Consider the following 6239-nt stretch of genomic DNA (forward strand, 5'->3'; position numbering starts at 1 on the left):
AAAGCTGGCTCAACAAGTTCCTGATTAATGTGGAACTTTGAGACCACTTTGGGCAAAAACTCAGGACGAGTGCGGAGCACCGCTCTGTCCTGATGAAAAATCAGAAAAGGGGGGCGACAGGAAAGCTCCCCCAACTCTGACACCCTCCTGACAGAAGCAATTGCTAGGAGGAAAAACGGTCTTGAATGTCAGCCACTTAAGGTTCACCACCTCAAGAGACTCAAAAGGAGGACCGTGCAAGACCCGTAGCACCACCGCCAAGTCCCAAGGAGCCACAGGTGGCACGAAGGGAGGCTGGATCCGGAGAACACCCTGGAAAAAGGTGTGAACATCCGGTAGTGTAGCAATTCGTCGCTGAAACCACACGGACAAAGCAGACACATGAACCTTCAGAGAGGCCAGGCGTAAGCAGAGGTCCAAACCTGATTCAAGGAACTCCAAGATTCTGGAAACCTGGAACACCTGAGGATCATAGTTTCTGGATTCACACCACTGAAAGTGCGCCACACCCTGTGGTAAATCCGTGCGGAGACAGGCTTGCGTGCCCTAAGCATGGTACCAATGACCGAACCGGAGAAACCCCTAGACCTCAAGACGGCTGTCTCAAGAGCCACGCCGTCAAAGACAGCCGACCCAGATCCGGGTAAAGACAGGGCCCTTGAGACAACAGGTCCCGACGCTGAGGAAGAAGGTACGGAGCATCGATGGAGAGACACCTCAGATCGGAGTACCAAGGACGTCTGGGCCACGCCGGAGCTACCAGCACGAGCATGCCGCCGTCCTGCTTGAATTTCCGCAGAACCCGAGGAAGTAAGGATATCGGAGGAAACAGATACTCCAGGTGAAACGTCCATTTCACCGACAGCGCGTCTACCAGACTGGCGCCTGCGTCTCTTGTCCTTGACCCGTAAACGGGCAACTTGTGATTGTGACGGGAGGCCATCAAGTCCAGCTCCGGCAGCCCCCACCTGTCCACGAGTAGCTGAAACACCTCTGGGTGAAGCGACCATTCCCCGGGATGCACGTCGTGACGGCTGAGGAAGTCCGCCTCCCAATTGAGGACTCCGGGAATGAAGACTGCCGAGATCGCTGGAATGTGACACTCCGCCCAAGCAAGGATGCGAGACACCTCCAACATCGCTGCCGACCTTGGTGGTTGATATACGCCACCGTGGTGGCGTTGTCGGACTGCACCTGAACCGCCCTTCCGTGAAGAGCGGGACCGGACGACTGCAGGGCCCGATAATCTGCCCGCAATTCCAGAATGTTGATGGGAAGAAGAGCTTCTTTCGCAGACCAACGACCCTGAAGTGACAACGAGCCGGTCACTGCCTCCCAACCCCGGAGACTGGCATCTGTCGTAAACAGAACCCAGTCCGGCATCCAAAAGAGGCGACCCTGGACGAGATGAGCTGACTGAAGCCACCACGCCAGAGCCCGGCGCACTTCCGGGGACAAAACCAGCATCTGGGATCGGATCCGGTGAGGTAACCCGTTCCACTCCGATAGAATCTGCCCCTGCAGGGGCCTGGAATGGAACTGGGCAAATTCCACCATGTCGAATGCCGACACCATGGACCCCAGGACTCTCATTGCTGAATGGACCGACACTTTGCCACTGCTCAGGCAACTGTGTATCCTCAGTCGTAGGGAGGACACCGTTTCCGGAGTCAAGAAAATCCTTTGTTGACCAGAATCCAGAAGTGCTCCCAGATGGACCATCCGTTGTGATGGGATCAGAGAGGACTTCTTCCAATTTATCAACCACCCGTGTGCTTGAAAACAAGCAATGGTCAGGTGGAGATGTCGAAGAAGCACCTCTGGGGAGCTTGCCAGCAGAAGAAGATCGTCCAGGTACGGCAACAGCTGTATACCCTGACCACGAAGGTGGGCAGCCATAACTGCCATCACCTTGGTGAACACCCACGTAGCCGTGGCTATGGGCACATGGAGATAGGTGTCCTGGATATCGAGGGAGACCATGTAATCCCTGGGTTCCACCACCAGAATGATGGAACGTAACGTTTCCATCCTGAACCTGGGAACTCTGAGGTATTTGTTCAGAGACTTCCAACTCAGGATAGGGCGATGAGAACCATTGGGTTTCTGCACCAGAAACAGAGTAGAATAGTACCCCGTCCCGCGCTGAGGCTGCAGAACGGGAACAATGACCCCTGCTTGTAGCAAGGATTCTATAGCTACCTGAATCTGGACCGCTTTGGTCTTGTCCAGAGAAGGACTCATACAGAAAAACTGGCGGGGCGGCCTGAACCGAAAAGACAGGTCGTACCCCTGAGAGACTACTTCTCGAACCCAGGCATCCGTGGTGGTATTGTGCCAACACTGGGCGAATAGGAGAAGTCGGCCTCCCACTCTGGGGTCCCCCAGAGAGAGGCCCGTCCCATCAGGCAGCAGGTTTATCCTCCTGCTTGGAAGAAGGGCGCCAAGCACTCCATGCCTGCTTCTTGGGCTTGGGTGCAGCCTTGGTCGCCGAATGTCTCGGGAAGGACTGACCCTTGGCCTTACCTGAACCCGAAAGGACCGAAAGGCGGAGCTCCGAACCTTAGCCGGCACTGAACCCGAAGGAAGGAAGGCCGACTTGGATTTAGCCAAGGTATCCACTATTTTGTCCAAGTCCGGACCAAATAGCAACTCACCATTAAAAGGCAATGCCTCCAGACTCCTTTTAGAGTCCGCATCTGCTCGCCAAGACCTCAGCCACAAGGACCGACGAGCAGATACAGCTGCAGCCGACACCCTAGAGGTCAGCAGACTAGCATCCAACAAAGCTTCCCCTACATAGGAAACGGCATCCCTCATTTGACCAATTAACGCTCTCTGGATCTCCGGAGCATCCTCTGGAAAAGTATCGTCCAAAGCGTTAGCCCAGCTCTCAATGGCCTTAGCCACCCATGAAATGGTCATGAACGGGCACACCACAGCCCCTGAAAGGGAGTAAATGGATTTCAAACATACCTCGACCTTCCTGTCTGTGGGATCCTTCAAAGAGGAAATAGACGGTAATGGGAGCGTAGCGCTCTTAATCAAGCGAGTGACGTGGGAATCCACAGCCGGTGGAGTTTCCCACTTCCTGCAATGCGCTTCAGGAAAAGGATAATTCGATGCCAACCTCTTTAGTGGTTGTGATCTCTTACTGGGCAACTGCCAGGCCCCCGTCATATGATCCGTCAACTGGTCAGACAAGGGAAAGACACTCGACGTAACCTTAGCTTTTTTAAAGTTAGGGTACTTAGATTTAGGGACTGGTGCATCATCCTCTATATGAAGGATAGCGAGCACCGCCCTAACCAATGCCGGCACATTAATGGAAGATTTAGTCTTCATCTCCTGGGCCGCGGCGTCAGAGTCAGTGTCTTCATGAACTTCTCCATCATCCGAAGACACATCCGAGTCCGACAGCTGCACTGTTAGAGAACTCACAACCTGACGCTTGGGCGCCTTAGGGGGCAAATCACTCTGCAACACAAAAACAGAGGATGAGGCCGCCAGACTCTGCACAGAGCTGGAGAGTACATCCACCCAAGGTGGAGGCGCAGCATGAGGATAACCCTGAAAAGGCACCATCGACTGCTGAGTCACAGGGGGGGACTGGACATACACAGGCACCCCCGCATAAGGACCCACGGTTTGAGACCCGGGGGAGACTGCAATAAATGCGGAATACCCGGGGAATGGGGGATGTTAGGCTGGGGCAACGCCCTAACAGGCACCGCAGCCGGCACCGCTAAACGGTCCACAATAGATGCCAACACCTGGGAAAACATCGCCCAAGGAGGATCCTGTGAAATAGGGGGCACAGAGGGGCCAGGCACCAGCTGGCACCGCCCGCACAGACCATCCTGAGATAGATCCCCCCTATCAACTCCAGCAGCACAGCGTCTGTAGGAAAACAGCACAGGAGCTCCGGAGTGCTCAGTCTCCTCATCAGACATGATACAGAAATGCTCAATGAAAACGTATCACCAGAGGGAATATGGTGAAAACACCTCCGCACTCACAGCATGCAACACAAACAGCCCACAATATGGAAGTGTGCAGCACACAACTGTATGTGACCGACCTCGCAAATACTTGATTTATACAAGCGAGGTCCACAGAAAAAAGCCCTTCCCCCACACACCTGTCGGGCCGTATGGAAAAGGAAAGGGATAGGTACAAGCTGACAGTAAGAAATAAGTCACAGACAGTAGCACTAGCAAAAGTCACATACAATGCAGTAAGGATTTGACTCACCGCACCTTCCGCTACAATCAACCTCCCAGATTCAGTGTCTGGGAGGGCTATAGCGCTGCGTACACTGTCCCTTTGCAGAGGAGAGGTACCCAGGGGGACCGGTCCATGCACCGCCTGGGAGTCTGCGTTACAGCCTTGAAGATGGCCGCCGGAGAGCTCTGAGGAGGACGCCAGCACACGTGAGAGAAGGCGCGCTGAGCTGAGGGGAGGAGCCGCTAAACCAGGGAAGGCTGCCTCCCCTGGCTAGTAATTAACCCCAGGGACGCTGGTTCCCCTCCAGCCATTATTCCCTGGTGGTCCAGCGGACGCGCGGGGTATGCCTGCAGAGGGGGGAGCCCGCCTCCGCTACTAGCGCCGCCGGTCTGTCCCCAGAGACCGGCGGCTAGAGACTGCATTTCCCCCGCGTGCAGCGCTGACAGCGCTACACGCGGCTTACCTGAATCCCCGTGAGCCCGGCAGCAGTCAGTGGGAGGTCCCGGAGCCACGCTAGTACTGACTCCGGGGTCCCGCTGCGATCCCCAGATCAGTACTGGCGTCGCAGCGCCAGCGGGGTTGTTGGAGCGGCAGCGTGGACGTCCAGCTGGACAGTCTGATGCTGCCGCTCTGAAGAGTAAAAAATTAAATAAAATAAAATCTTCTATCTTCAAAAATAAAGCTTAGAGGCTGCTAAAAACAGCCCCACTGCAACAGGGTGACCTGACTCCGGCCGGGCACCAACTAAAACTGAGGTGCCTGTGGGCGGGGGCGGGGTATAGAGGAGGACGGACCCAAGTGCATCCTGGGACCAGCAAAGCTTTAACTGCGTGGTGCCCGTGGATCCAGATCCAGCTATACCCCAAGGTCAACCCTGTGGACCCCCTATGGACCCTGAAGTAGAAAGAGTAAACTTCAATTGCATGACAAACTTATGAAAGGAGGCTAAATTGAGATCCTGAAGAGAATATTTACTATACCATATTTACTGTACCAATGCTATTTTGCTGAAAATCCCTTAAACATAGCTGTTTTCACCGCAAAAGGCAAATATCCTCTAGATGTAACATGGATGAACTGCAGCAAATATCTACTACAGCGGCCGGCGGTTGAAATCCCGACAGCGGCAGCCCGACAGGGGTGAAAATCCAGATCGTCGGAAGGTAAGTATTAACTAACCTATTCTACCCCCTAACCCTCCCTTAGGGGTGCCTAACCCTAATCTTCCCTTCAAGTGCCTAAATCTACCACCCCCCTTCCCCATCGCCTAAACCTAACCTTCCCGGGGGGTGCCTAACCCTAAGTCCCCCCCGGGAACCCTAAACCTAAAGCGGCTGTCCGCGTCCGGCTTACCTTCGATCGGTAAGCCGGGTGTCGGGCTCCCGGCGTAGGGAAAATGACAGGCGTCGGGATTTCGCCGTCTGTCATTTAACCCTTGCCGGGATTATACAGCCGGAGGTCGGGATTCCGTCCATCGGCTTCCCGACTGTTTCCCATCTGCCGCATTCCTTCATTTCCGACCACAAAACCCTAGATCACAAAAGCACATAGGATCATTATAAGTTGGCATTTCTTCATATTCTACCAATATATTTCCTTATGTTTTACCCATACAGGAAAAGGAGTACTCCCTATATTTTCTATCCTTTTCTACTATGGACGTAACGCTCAGATTACCTTTCTTCCCTTTTTCTGTATTTGTCATCCTTGCCTGTAAAAGGGAACTTTGCATCTTCTATGGAAATAGCTAGTCATAAAACACATTATCTATAGGCAAACTATGCTGTTTTCTACAACTACATTGAGCCTGTATCTATCACTTTCTAAGGGTGTTAGAAGTTATTTATATGTTGAAATGAAATCAAACAATAGAAAACGTTGTATCCTCACACCCTTAAACAGCAGCTTAGTCCTATCACAAAGGGTACCAAATCCTTATATCACACAATAATAAAAATGGAGATAGGGGACAACAGCGCTTGTGGACTAAGGGCCTGATTCAGAGCTGGACG

This window comes from Taudactylus pleione, unplaced genomic scaffold (assembly GCF_031769625.1).
Source record: "Taudactylus pleione unplaced genomic scaffold, aTauple2 ptg000242l, whole genome shotgun sequence".
Taxonomy (NCBI): Eukaryota; Metazoa; Chordata; class Amphibia; order Anura; family Myobatrachidae; genus Taudactylus; species Taudactylus pleione.